The following is a 14,374-nucleotide window of genomic DNA, read 5'->3' as shown; positions in this document are numbered from 1 at the left end:
AGGGGGGAAAAGGGGTCCCATTTGGCCTGGCTGCTGCCAAAAGGAAAAACCCTTTTGGGGGTTTAATTTTTTTTTTCCCCGGGTCCCCTCCCCTAAAGCCCCAAAAATTTCCCCCTTCTGGGGGGGTTTTCCCTCCCCCCCCCCGACTCAACCCCGGGGGTTGGTTTAAATTGGGGGCCCAAAGTTTTGGGGGGTGCTTTTTGGTCCGGGCGGTGGGTTTGGCCCACAAGGCTTTCCCCAGACCCCCGGGTTTTGGAAAACCGGGGGAAAACAGGTGCACCAAACCCCAAAATGAAGCCCCTGGGACCCGGGGGGAGGTCCTTTTTGTTTTTATTCCCCCCGGTTTTGCCCCCTTGTTCCGGGGGGCCCCCGGGGAAAAGTTCCAAAACCCCACCCGAAAAACCCAAAGACGGGACCGACGCCCAGTTCTTTTTTTTAATTAAATGGGTTCAAATTTCCCAACTTTCAAATTTTTTTCCCCTCCAGAAAAAAAAAATTATTTTCCGGGAAATAATTTTTTAAACAAAAAGGGTAATTTTTTTTTTTAAAATTGTTTAAAAATTGTTTTGAACAAAAAATAAATTTTGGGGTTTTGAGTTTGGGTTTTTGAAAAAATAAATTGAAAAAATTTTTTGGGACCCTTCCCCCAAAACACCGGGGTTTGATTAACCAAAGCTTCCGGGGGAGTTAGGAGACCCGCCCCTTTTCCCTTGGTCCCCCCCCAAAACGCTGCCCCCCTTTTGGGCGGGTTTAATTTCCAAAACCATCTTTCAGGGGGTTGGGTAAATTCAAATTTGGGCCCAGTTAACATTTTGTTTCCCCCCTTTTTGGGCCCCCTTCTGTTTGGTTTTCGCAACCCCCCTGTTTGGGATTCAGCCTTTTGGGGGAAAACAGAGCTTTCGAAAAAAAGGGGCCAGGTGTTTTTCACTGGGTCGGGTTTTTGGTTTTTTCCCCCATTGTTTCAGCCCCCGGGGCCAAAAAGAAAAACCAAAACCCCCCGGGAAATGTGGGTCCCCATGTGCCCATTTCCTTTTTTTTTTTAAACTTAAAATTTTAAAACTGGGAAAATTTTGGGTCCCCTTTTTTGAAAAAAAGCCCGGAATTATCTCGAAAAACTTCTGAAAAGGGTCTTTGGGCCCTTCTTTGTTTCCCTTTTCCCTTTTTTTAACAAAAACCCTTTTGTTTTGGGTTTTTATTTCCAAAAAGGAAAGGGTTTTGTGGACACAAGGGAGGGCCCTTTCCCCCCCTTTACCTTTTTTTTGTTTTCCCCCCTTTTTTTTTTCCCCATTCTGGGGTTTTTTCCTTAAAAAGGCCCACAGGGGTTGGCCCATCCCCCGGGGAAACCCCCTTTCCTTTGGGGGGTGGTTTAAATTATTATAAAGGGAACTTAAAGGTCTTGGAGTTTTGGGGGTTTTCCAAAAGTTAAACATTTTTAACCCTGGCCATTTTTGGGAAAAACTTTTTCCCCCCATTTTGGCTTTCCCTCGGGGGTCCATGCCCCGGGGTGGGACTTTTTGAAAAAGGGGGGATTTTTTCCCCAAAATTTCTTATTTCTTGAATTTATTTTTCCCCTAACCCCCCCCCCGGAGTAAAACCAACAAAAAAATTTTCCGAGTTTAATCCTCCCCGGGGCCCGGGGAAGGGTTTAACACCGGGGAAAAAACTTTGAGGAAACAAAAGAGGGGTTTTCCCCCCTCCAAAAAATCTTCCAAAACCCTTTTCCTTTACAAATTTCCAACGACTTTTATTTGGGGCCCTGCTGGGTTTCCCACCAAAAGGGGGAAGGGAGGAAACAAATTGGACAGGATTGGAGCCCAGCGATCCTCTTTTGGTTGTTTTTTAAAATTTTTCCCCTTTTGGGTTTTTTTCCCCGAACCAAAAATTAAGGAATTATTAAATAAACACCTTAAATTTTAAAAAATTTTTAAACTTTTATTAAGGGGAAATAAAGGGGGTTTTGGGGTGGGGGTTTTTAAAAAATTTAAAAAAGTTTTTTAAATCCAAAATTTTCCTTTTTGTTCCTTTCTTTTTTTCCCCGGTCCTGCGTGTGGGCCCCAAAAGAAAATAAGATGACCCCTTTTCTTAACTCCGTTTTTATTAAAAGAAAGGGGGGGGGGCCCATAAAAAAAAGGGGTTCAAATTTAAACAAAACCCCAAATTTCATTTAAACCTAAAAAAGGGAGGAAAAAAGGGAAAAAGGAGCAAAAGAGGGAAAAACCCTTTCCCCCAAAAAACCCCTTCCCCAAAAATAAAACTTGGGGTCAGGGGTCGGGAGCCCCCCCAACCCAACCCACGGGGCCAAAGGGGAAAAAATTCCCCAGGTCCCCCCACGTGAAAATTTTGTTGGCCCTTTTTAAATTTTCTTAGTCAGAATTTTTAATTTAAATTTTTTTTAAACCCCTGTTTGGGGGCCCAGTGCCCTTGAGTTTTTTTTTGGCGCTCAAAAACCAAAATTTTAAAGTATTAAAAATTTATTATTATTTTTTTTCTTTTTTTCCGCCAAGGCCGCCTTGAAAAGCTTTTTCGGAAGGAAAGCGGGGATTCCGGGGGGCAAGGGGCCCTTTGAAAAAGAACCTATGGCCCACACAGGGAAACCCCGGCCACCAAAAAAAAAACCATTGGATAAAGAAAAGGGGATGCCCCCCCGGGCTTTCGAAGACGAACCCCCCGGGAAAAAATGGCGGCCATTTAATTTTTTAACGGAAAACTAAATTTGAAAAGGCATTAAAGGTCACCCCGGGAAAAGGGTTTTAAAATTTTCTGGGCGTTTTTTATTTTTTTTTCCCTTTTGGACGTAAAACCATTTTTTGGAAAGGGTTAAATGGGTTTTATTAAAAAACCCTTTTAAAACTGGGAAAAAACCCAAAATGAAAAGCATCCAAAACCCCTGGTTTTTTAACCGCTCCTGCCCTTTGGGCCAAACAATCCAGGCCCCCAAACCCCAAAAGGGGATTTTTTGCCCCGCCCGGTTAACCCGGCGGGGCCCCAAAGGCCCACCAACCACCCATGACCAAAAAATTGGGGGCCTTTAGTTTTTTTTGTGGGGGGCCACATGGGGCAGGCAGGGTTTTGTATCCGAGTCGGGGGACGAAAAGGACCCGGTTTGCGGAGGTAAATTCCCCTTATGCGGCTTTAAACGGTTTGCGAGGGGTTCCCGGTCTTTCCAAAAGGGGGTTAAAACCCAAAATAAAAATCTTAAAACCCCTGGTTCTGTTTCTTAGGGGGTTCCCCCTTGGGCCCCAAAAGCCCTTGCAAACCCCCGTGGAACCCACAAGGGGGCCCCAAAACCCCGGCCCCACGGGTTGGGGGTCCCTACCCTTTTTGTAAGGGGCCCTACCAGGGGGTTGGGGGCTTTTTAAAATGTTTTTTTGGGGGTTAAAAAATCGCCTTTATTTTTGGCTGTGGGCGGAATGGCGGGGGGGTTCCCCTTTTTGGGTTAAAATTAAAAATTTCCTTTCAAATTGAGGTTTAAGGTGGGGAAGGGTTAATTTTTAAACCCGGAATTCTATGAAAAACCCCCAAGGGAAGGGCCCCCATTCTTTAAAAAAGGGTTTTAACCCGGGGATGCGAGGCGCAACCCAAAGGGGGTTTTGGAACCGCCTTTGGGGCGCAAACGGCTTTTTGGGGATCCTTTTTTGGCCAAAAACCTTCCCTTTCCTTTAATGGGGAAATTGGTTTTGGTTCAATTCCCTGAAATTTTTAAAACAAAGGGTTGCTTTTGCAAATGTTAAATTTTCTCCCTGTGCTTAAAAATTATTAAAAAACCAGCCTGATGATGTGGCGTATGGTACGCCACGGGTTGGCTAGTTATTATTATTATTATTATTATTAACAGGTACACACGTCGTAAATGTAGGAAGGACGGTCCTAGCGTGTGTGTGAACTGTTAACATTTGAATTTGATGATTGCATGTAGCGCTGGACTGACCTCATAAAAGGTCATAAAATGAATAATTCCAAATATCATATATACCTACATCTCTGCTTGTTTGTTGTTTTTTTTTTTGACATCATAAACCATAAGGCATGTTGGAGCAAACGACACACCAGGAACTTTTCACCTGGAATGATGGCTCTAGGAGTCAATTGGATGGGCAAACAGAGTATACAGTGGAACCTCTAGATACGAGTTTAATTCGTTCCAGCACTGAGCTCGTATAGCGAATTTCTCGTATCTAGAACAAAACTTTCCCATTGAAAATAATGGAAATCCAGTTAATCCATTCCGCACCCCCAAAAATATCAACATAAAAATCAATTTTCCTAACAAATAACACTGATAAATAAGTGTGGATACACTTTGTCTGCTGAGCGTCATCTGATCATAACTGAGCTGATGGTGGTTCTCTCTCGTGCGCGCCCCCGTCTCTCTCTCTCTCCTTATCTCTCTCGCTCGCTCGCTTGCGCGCCCCCTCTCTCTCTCCTTATCTCTCTCGCTCGCGCGCCTCTCTCTCTCTCCTCTTGAGGGTAGAGAAAAGCCAAGCAAAATGACCCCTTTGATTGGCTAACTAAAAAGATTACAATATGCAAGCTTTCGAGGCAACTCAGGCCCCTTCTTCAGACAAAGATGTAATCAAAGCTTGCCTATTGCAATCTTTTTAGTTAGCCAATAAAAGGGGTCATTTTGCTTGGCTCTCTACATTGATAATGGCTAACACGGTACAACACCCTAGTACAGTACTCCTCTTGAGGGCAATCGTCTCCTATTCTCCGTCTGCATGTCCGCAATATTTTTGGATACGCTTATACGGCAAACTGCTACAGCGAAACAATGAAATCACAAGCGCACAAACGCGTACGCTACGGGAGAACAATGAACACCGAGTGAGCTGATGGGCTGGCAGCGTCAGCTTGGGTGAATCCTCGAGTCGAGGCGGATTGGGAAATGCGTCACGCATAACCACAGCCGGGCTCGTGGCTCAAAATGCTCGTATTTAGATCCAAATCTTTCGCTCATACTTTCCTCTTATCTTGAATTTCTCGTATACAGAGGTGATCGTATCTAGAAGTTCCACTTATTGATTTATTGCAATAAAACAATAACACGGGCTCGACCCAATTCAGCCAAATCAAGCTGAGCCCCGAACAGTTCAAAAATGACAGTTTATGAAATCATTTCTTATCATTCTGACCTCACTAGAAGCAGCCTATTCACTGCTTCCCCTGACCCCTTTCTCAGCCGCTGGCCTAATTCATTTTTATTTTAATTTTCCGTCAATTACAGTATCTTTATTTTTCTGCTTCTCTTATTTTTAGGTCGGCTGACAGCCAACAGGTGTTTTCCCTTCTTCCATCCTTGAGCTGTCGTTATCTCATCGTTCTTCCTTCCTGGGTCCTCTCGCTAGGTTTTATTAGCAGCAAGAGCTAAGCTGCAATTAAAAAAGAAATATGGCATGGGCCTTTATTTAACCATCTGTTTAGCAGGCCTACACTGTAAAGGATTGCTGTAAATTTACAGCGAGTTTCCTACAGTATTCTCCTGTATTTGGTTTACACAGTAACATGCTGTAATATTTTAAAGAATGGCTGTACATCTGCAGCAAAGAGCTGTTTTCAAAACTTAATACAGTAATATATCAAAAATACAGTAACATACTGTAAACTAGTTAAGATACAGTAACATACTGTACAAGCAAGGCATTCTGGGATTGGTTTGAACGAGGAAGTAAGAGCGGTGCAAGCTGAGCAGAGGTTTTGGTTCAGAGAACCACATTAAAACTTTTAGAACTTTCTTACGTCCTGTTAATTATGTTATAGCTTATAATTATTGATCTTTTTTTCAGTTCATTTATTTTTAATATTATTCGTTTTGCACTTTCCATTGTTGAGTGAGACCGGCAACAGAGTGTGAGGCGGGAGAATTGAAAGTTCCAGAAACAATTCATTACCGTTTTGACTTGGTGAGCCTCTGTCTCTTTTATTTTTTGTGCATTTTTTTTTTTAAAGTTTTTTTTTGTCTATGTGAGTGAGTTCATTAGTTATTCATTTGACAGTCGTTTCACATCCTCAGCATTTGTGTTTGTATGTGTGTATAATTGCATAACTTTATTATTATAATTGCATACTTTATTAACACTAAATGCTGTCCTCTCTCCAGCCATAACTGTTTTCTCTGCTGCCTCCACTGCTCTTTGTAATCAGATCCTCACGTTTTTTCTGGATAAGGTCACGAACATTAGATCCCAGATCTCCATTTCTTCTTCTGGCTCTGTTGATTTAGCCGCTCCTGCGCACGGTTCCCTCACCAGCTTTGAACCCATTTCGCTCCCCATCTGGAAAGAATCATTGCCTCAATGAAGCCTTTGGGCTCTCCGGACGATGTGGTGCCATCCAGACTGCTGAAAGATGTGTTTCCTGTGATTCGATATGATGTCCTAAAGATCATAACTAGTAGTCTATCCTCGGCTATAGTTCCTTGTGCTTTCAAACACGCAGTTGTACATCCAATTGTGAAAAAACCTGATCTTGACCCTGCCGTTCTTTCCAATCTTCGTCCAATCTCCAAACTACCTTTCTTGTCAAAATACTAGAAAAAGTAGTTTATGAGCAATTAACTCATCACCTACAGGACCATCAGGTAATGGATCTTTTTCAGTCAGGCTTTAGGCCCCAACACAGCACAGAAACCGCGCATTTACGTGTCCTAAATGACGTCCTTTTGGCATTGGACTCAGGACTCCACGTGGTTATGGTTCTTCTCGACTTATCTGCTGCTTTCGACACAATCGACCACGACATCATGATCTCCGACTCGAATCCTGGGCTGGTGTATCTGGCTTAGCCCTCGACTGGTTCAGGTCATATTTCTGCAACAGGACTCTCAGAGTCATGCTAGACGATTTTTCATCTGAATCAGTCCCACTCCCATGTGGGTCCCCAGGGTTCCATTTTAGGGCCACTACTTTTTTCAATCTACATCCTGCCTTTAGGTGCAATTTTTAGAAAGCATGCAATTTCATATCACCTATATGCTGACGACTGCCAAATTTATTTCTCCCTCAAGCCAACTGACTCCACCAAACCTCTCCTCGACTGCCTATCTGACATTAAGGACTGGCTGGCTGTAAACTTCCTTCACCTGAATGATTCAAAACCGAGGTCATTGTTTTAGTCCCGACTGCAAACAGGCTCCACCCCTTGGCCTCGTTTCTCTTCCCATTCCAGTAACTTCGTCTGTCTCCAATCTTGGAATCAAAATGGATACGTTCCTGAAAATGGATGCTCAAGTCAACAGCCCAGTAAAATCCTGCTTTTTCCATCTAAGGCGAATCGCCAAACTCAAGCCTATTCTTTCTAACCACCTCCTGGAATCAGTAATTCATGCATTCATTACGTCCCGGCTTGACTACTCTAAGCCTTTTTGGTATCAGTAAAGCCACGCTTTCTAGACTTCAACTGGCTCAAAATGCGGCTGCAAGGCTTCTAACTGGAAGTAGCAGAATCCAACACATTTCACCAATTTTAAAAACCCTTCACTGGCTGCCGGTTAGATTCAGAATCGATTTTAAGATTCTCCTCCTAACCTATAAGGCATTAAATGGTCTAGCCCCCGCCTATTTGAGTGTCTGGCTCCATTGTCACAATCCCCCTCGTGTTCTTAGATCCGCAGATCAGCTGCTCCTAACCGTTCCCAAGGCACGTTTTAAAGCTCGTGGTGAAAGGGCTTTCTCCGTCTGTGCACCCGGGCTCTTAGTGGTTAGGCGAGCCGCTTCAGTCGCCGCATTCAAATCTCGCCTAAAAACGCACTTCTTCACATTGGCTTTTAATTCTTAACCTGCTTCATTTTCCACATGCCTTTTGCTATTTTCTTCATTTTATTTGGTCCCTTGACCTGTTTTTAGTATCTCTGTTTTAATTTCTCTCTTAATGTTTATTTTTAATATTTTGCTTTTAGTCCTGCTTGTTGTAACTGTACAGCGCTTTGGTCAGTTGTAATGCTGTGTTTTTAAGCGCTCAACAAATAAATATGGTATGGTATGGTATGGTATTAATTAGTTTGTACTTAAAGTATCAAATAGCCTGTATAGCCCGCACAACTATTTTGCCCTGCTTGTAGTGGAAAGTCATTTCGTCCAGTTAATGTTTAAACAATATCTTTATTTTAAATTATCACAAAGTACTCTGCATACAGTATACGTTTTTGCTCAGTGTGTCATTAGACCACATACATTGATTCTAAAGTAAAATGTCAGTGAGACATCCTGGCATTATAAAATAACAGATGTTACCGTGTGCTATCATGTTACATGTAAGGACAAAGTGATTTTGCACAAAGCACACAAGTTCCAAACTCTTTTAACTCAGTAACCTTTAAAGTTAGTCAAAGCAGTTGTGGCAGCTTAGCTATTTGTTACCAGTTAGTGTCAGCTAAGGAACCTGCTTAAAGTAATGAGTTATTGCATATTTTTCTGACTTAAATAGATTAACCAACTGACCTAAAATGCTGCAGCGTCAATTTTGTGATCATGATTTTGAAACAATATTGCCGTTTTGTCAGCACATTAAAATTTATAGTTATGTTCCTGTTATTTTATAGATCATGTACCTTAGAAAAAATGAATCACGCAAGGAAAACTTTTCTCAGTACATTCCTATTAAACAAACTTTAGAAGCACTGTTTTATTATTCAGGAAACAATATAAGGAAACAAAAGCTGAAATCAGAACAAAATATACAGTAATCCCTCCTCGATCGCGGGGGTTGCGTTCCAGACCCCCTCGCGATAGGTGAAAATCCGCGAAGTAGAAACCATATGTTTGTATGATTATTTTTATATATTTTAAGCCCTTAGAAACTCTCCCACACTGTTTATAAATATTCTCCGCACAGTTATACAGTAAACCCTCGTTTATCGCGGTTAATCCGCTCCAGACAGATAAATGAATTTCCCAAGTAGGATTCTTTATTTATAAATCTAATATTTTCGCAGTTAGAGCATAGAAAACCTGTTTACGACCTTCTAAATACGTTTTTTAACATTATTAGAGCCCTCTAGACATGAAATAACACCCTTTAGTCAAAAGTTTAAACTGTGCTCCATGACAAGACAGAGATGACAGTTCTTTCTCACAATTAAAAGAATGCAAACATATCTTCCTCTTCAAAGTGCGCGTAAGGAGCGGAGAATGTCAGAGAGAGAGTAAAGTAAAGAATGAAAAATCAATAGGGCTGTTGCGCTTTTAAGTATGCAAGCACCGCGATAAAGCAGCGGCAATGAAGGGAGCAATGCGAAGGTAGCCTGTCAGCATTTTTTACAGGAGCGTCCCTATCTTCTAAGCAAACAGCTTCTGTGCAAAAAGCCCCTCTGCTCACATCTCCTCCGTCAAGCGCAGAGAACGTCAGAGAGAGAGAGAGAGAGATTAAAGCAAACAATCAAAAAATCAATAAGTGAGCTTTTGGACGCACCTCGATAAAGCGGCATTTCTTAGAGGAGCGTCCGTATCCACTAGCCAAACAGCTTCTGTGCAAACAACACCTCAGCTCACACCCTCTCCGTCAGGCGCAGAGAATGTCAGAGAGGGTGAGATAGAGGCAGAGACAAGCAAACAATCGAGCACCGCGCAGAAGGCATATCTTATAGCATTGAGGAGTTTTAGTTAATATGTAATACGTGCTCTGATTGGGTAGCTTCTAAGCCATCCGCCAATAGCGTCCCTTGTATGAAATCAACTGGGCAAACAAACTGAGGAAGCATGTACCATAAATTAAAAGACCCATTGTCTGCAGAAATCCGCGAATCAGCGAAAAATCCGCAATATACATTTACATATGCTTACATATAAAATCCGCGATAGAGCAAAACTGCGAAAGTCAAAGTGCGATACAGCAAGGGATCACAGTATTCTCTGATTTTTCCAATGGCAGATACATTTATGAGAACAGTGTGTTAATACTGATTCAGAATCGTTAGGTTTAATCTTATATCAAGTTGCCAATTGACTTGGATCAAAAAAGAAAAAAACCTGAGATTCTTGCTGTTTGTGTCATGCGTGCAGTCCCGTTACTTTTCTGTAGGTCAAGCATTGAGCACATGCCGTTAGTTTAGTTGTGCAGGATTTGAAATACTTGGGTCAAGTGCCAGAGCAGGAGACAGTCTCAGCTCACACTACATTGGTGGATCTGTTGCAAATTTTAGTAGGAGTAGCAACTTTTGCAGATATTGTGACTGTCAAACATTCCAGTCAGGAAACACTTTACAAAAAGAACATGCGTGTTGTTCTGGACAGAAATGACGAAGGTGTTGTATCTGGGAAAATTCAGTCGATTCTCATTGACAGCAATTCCAATGTACAGTACATGTTGTCACAAAGAAATAACTTTCTTGTAGACCAGGGAGTTCACTGATTGACATCACAAAATGTTGGTCACTTATGCATTAATCAAAATAATCTGCCTGCCTTGTGTAGTCTGACTGTAATGGTTCTTCGTCATTCTTTTCCATTACTAGAATGATGTCTGAGTTACAAAAAGAGATTAAGCAAACCTTACTGTGAGTAATACCAGGCCTTCGTGACGAGCCACTCAATCAGTCAGTTGAGAAATGTGTAGGCTGAGGAGTAGAAGATTTAATGTACGTGAAAGAAGAGGACATCTTAAGAGTTCATACAACCTGTTCAGTGCCAAACTGTTCACATGGTAAGTCAGACAATAAGCTAATTATGTTGTGCACATTGTTTGTTGTGACACTCTAGAACTGATATTTCATTACATTTTTCAGAACAAAGAAGCAGCGTTTTGGTTCAGTAATTAGTTTGACGTATAGGTCACCTCAAAATTCACCACAAATGAGCTCCTCAGGCTCCTCAGTAAGAAAATGGATGGACTCACACTTCAAGCAGATGTGAGTTAAATATTTTTGGAAAATCATATGTATGATTGCATGCGTGACTTATATGTTGTAGTGTCTGTTTACATGCTGTGTCCATTTTTTTTCTTTTACTTTTTATGTCCAAGGAACACTCAACTTGCCTGACAGTCCTTGCATTATAATTCTTGGTATGTAGACATAATAGTGCAGATATCTAATTGTACCTGATAAAAGTTTCTCATGTTTCAGAGTACTCTTTAATGAATGTCATTTTGTAATTTTTATTTTCAGGTCAAACTCTAAGCAACCAGCAGTGGATGGTGAGCATTGAAGGTCACGTTGTATGTGAGGGAACACAACTCAGCTTTGTCTGTGGCCGTACTGCTGTGTTTGCTTCATGGGTGGACACTTTTTCTTTGGTGTCGTTTCTTGTGACTGAAGACAGAGAAAGCAAAATTAAAGTTAGAAATATTCTTTATTCATACACACCAGGCAAAGGTTAAATGACAGAGAAACACAGCCCTAGGACACTGCCCTTCATTTGCACCGAGGGCCCGTGTCCCCCATTCGTAGGGCTTTAAGACTTTAGTTACATAAACATTATCAAATAATCTAAGGGTGGAGGACATCTGTTGGGGCCTGATGAGTCCACACCCGTTAGACGCCCAAGAAGCAGCACTTGTTTTTGTACACTGAACATGCAGGGTCTGCTGGACTCCTACCACACACCCCATAGAACATGCTTTCTGTCACATACATCAGATTTGTCAAGCACAAGTTATTGAACTGTATTTTTTATTTTTCCACACATGTTATAATTTCAACCTCCAATATAGGAAGAGACTGCAAGCACCCTCGATTTTGTTCAAAGGTAAAACATTGGCTTATTTTCCATACACTTCCACTTCCACTTCCATCAGACTTTATTACACACTGCCTGCACCTGTTTGCACCTTCCTCTTAGACATACAGTCAGCTTATTCTCCTTCTCATACCCTATTAAATTTTTTGTGACACACTATTAACCACCCTGACACACACCATGATATTTTTTCTATAAATTAAATTGGTTAAAAGTAAATATTGGCAAATTCAGTTATGTACTTGAATCTTTTTAAGAGAATGCAAATTGTTGAGAGTGCAGGAACTAAGGGACTGTTCTGAAGATGTTCTATGGCTTCACTTTCCCACATGAACCTGAAGAGGAACCATTGTAGTCATGACAAAGTGAATGATTTTTTTTAATTTTATAAATAATTAAGTACATGTGTTTTTCTTTCTTTTTGTCATTTAGACGATTTATTGACATCAACCCTGAACAAATGTCCAAGGCCAATCAAGGAAAAGCTACATCCAAGAAGACTAGCCAAGTAGTCCATAACAAGAAGAACGCAGTGAACCCTCATTTTTCCTGTCCACTTTGTAAGGTAATGGACTTTGAACGGAATTCATCCAAGACCACTTTGTTCACTTTTAATTTTGACAGTTTAGGCAATTTTTGTCTAACATGGTGTTCTTATTCTATTTTAATGTGAAAGTCAACATTGGTGTTATACTTTTAAATTTAGTATTGAATGCTGCACTATGTTTATTGCCAGTGTTTCCCACCATCTGTGTTTATCTGAAATAATGAAAGACTGCTAACAATTACAAAAACTGGTAATGTAAAAAGCTAATCAAGACCATAAAATAAATGTTTATTGGAATGTTTCAAATGAAAGAAGCATTATTTGTTTAAATTAATCTGTCAGTAAATATTGCAGAATAATGTCCTTATCAATGCTGTAGTGACACTATAAAATGGTATTCACAGCATGCCCAATGTAAAAAATACAATACATAACTATAGAAAATACAGTTCTAACATTTTCTCATGTCATTTTACAGTAAAATACTGGCAGCAGAGTTGCCAGCCACTGACTGTATGTTTACAGAGAAGCTGCTGTAGTTCACATTTACTGTAGAACTCTGTCATTTCATCATACAGTATTGTACAATTATATTACAGTATCATACTGTATGATGAAATGACAGTGTAATACTGTAAATGTGAACTACAGCAGCTTCTCTGTAAACATACAGTCAGTGGCTGGCAACTCTGCTGCCAGTATTTTACTGTTAAATTACAACGAAAATTTTACAGTGTAACTTGCATTAATATTTGCTTATATCTTTTCCTATTTTTATTTATGCTAATACATGAATATACTAATTTTATTTTCTATAAAGGCCGATTCGCCAGCGTTTGTGTGTCAGCTTTTATCCATCCAGATCAGAGAATGTCCAGTTCCATTACCTCAAAACACCACTCACATCTCCAGTTACTCCCAGTATCAAATAAAAACTAACAGCGTCAGATCCCTAGGGCAGTAGTATGTATCGTGATCGTGACTGAGGGCATAAAAGTGAAAAAACAAACGGTAACATTACAAGTACAGTACTATAAATGTACACGGTCGGTCACAGAATGGACAGTCTTGTGAACGCTCCCAAGAAACTGAAAGCAAACAGGGCTTCCAGTAGAACGTTACGGGAGTTACGGGCACCACGCTTCAGCTCTGTCTGGTACGATTCTAACTGTGCTTTGTGCCGGGTAGAGGTAAAAAGAAATGCCGAGGGCCAGCTCACGGTCGCCGTGTCCAAGAAGGAGCCTATCTTTCCCGAATATAATGATGCTGGTTACATAGAGGATGAAAAAGAAAATGTGATAAAGGAGCGAGTGAGTGAAATGAATTTTTCTATAAAAGACTTGAGTTTTTTTTAAAGCTCTTATGGCAAATATTGATGAAGCTATTTATCAAGGAAAACTATCTGACCAGATGAAAATAATTAAAAGAAAATTGGAGGAGGAGTTTAGCATGTTGAATAATTCATGCTCGGAGGAGGAGGAGGAAGAAAACTGGGAGTCAACTAAGTGAGCGGAGATAAATACGTTAACCTAAAACCCTATCGAGATGTCTTCAACTAACTACCCTTCCGAAGCTGGTGCTAACGGGGCCCGTCGTCTCCCTGTTCTCTCAACCTCTGAGGTGGCAGAAGTCCTCGACATTTTGATGCGCTCCGAAGAACCAAGCTCCGGGGGTATGGAACATACGTCCGCCGCTGACTACCTGTTTTGGCCGGCTAACCTTCAAGCCAACAGCGCCTACTCTACTCCTGACAATATGATGACCCTAACCTACAGCCCGGCTACTCTGCGGCAGACCAGATGCTGACAGACAACGATGTGTTTTGGTCGGGTAACAACCAGCACCCGCCGACTACATACCTGATCAGGCCTGTTGGTCTATGGAACAGACAGCGGCAGTCGACGGCTTGTTTTGGCCCGACGACATCGGTACCTAACTCTGGGTACTCTGCTCCTAACAACTCTCCTTCAGACCCAACGTCTTGGCCGGATCTTCTGATGCCCTCAAATGACCAGATCTATTGGCCCGAACCTCAGTTAACCGCCCCTGATGATTTGTATTGGCTGGACAGTCTCCTGGAGAACCGTACAGTACCTGACTTTTTTGTCCCTGCTGAGGATGCTCTGGGGAGCCTAATGGGCGCTGAGGAGATAGCCAT

At 41.5% G+C, this 14,374-nt stretch overlaps 1 long non-coding RNA gene across 2 annotated transcripts; it reads left to right on the top strand.

The window, feature by feature from the left end:
- The first annotated feature begins 5,788 nt into the window (after positions 1 to 5,788).
- On the top strand, positions 5,789 to 12,483 carry LOC120530055. 2 transcript variants are annotated; one of them, XR_005633898.1, is made up of 6 exons: positions 5,789 to 5,900; positions 10,448 to 10,635; positions 10,718 to 10,840; positions 10,954 to 10,995; positions 11,099 to 11,268; positions 12,102 to 12,483. It is a non-coding gene; the product is annotated as an uncharacterized LOC120530055 (long non-coding RNA). The 2 variants fall into 2 exon arrangements; XR_005633897.1 differs by having other exon boundaries at positions 10,448 to 10,840.
- The last annotated feature ends 1,891 nt before the right edge of the window (positions 12,484 to 14,374 follow it).

The sequence above is a fragment of the Polypterus senegalus genome, chromosome 5, assembly GCF_016835505.1.
Source record: "Polypterus senegalus isolate Bchr_013 chromosome 5, ASM1683550v1, whole genome shotgun sequence".
Classification (NCBI taxonomy): Eukaryota; Metazoa; Chordata; class Cladistia; order Polypteriformes; family Polypteridae; genus Polypterus; species Polypterus senegalus.
The sequence above is the reverse complement of the archived record's forward strand: the minus strand, read 5'-3'. Positions and strand labels throughout refer to the sequence as shown.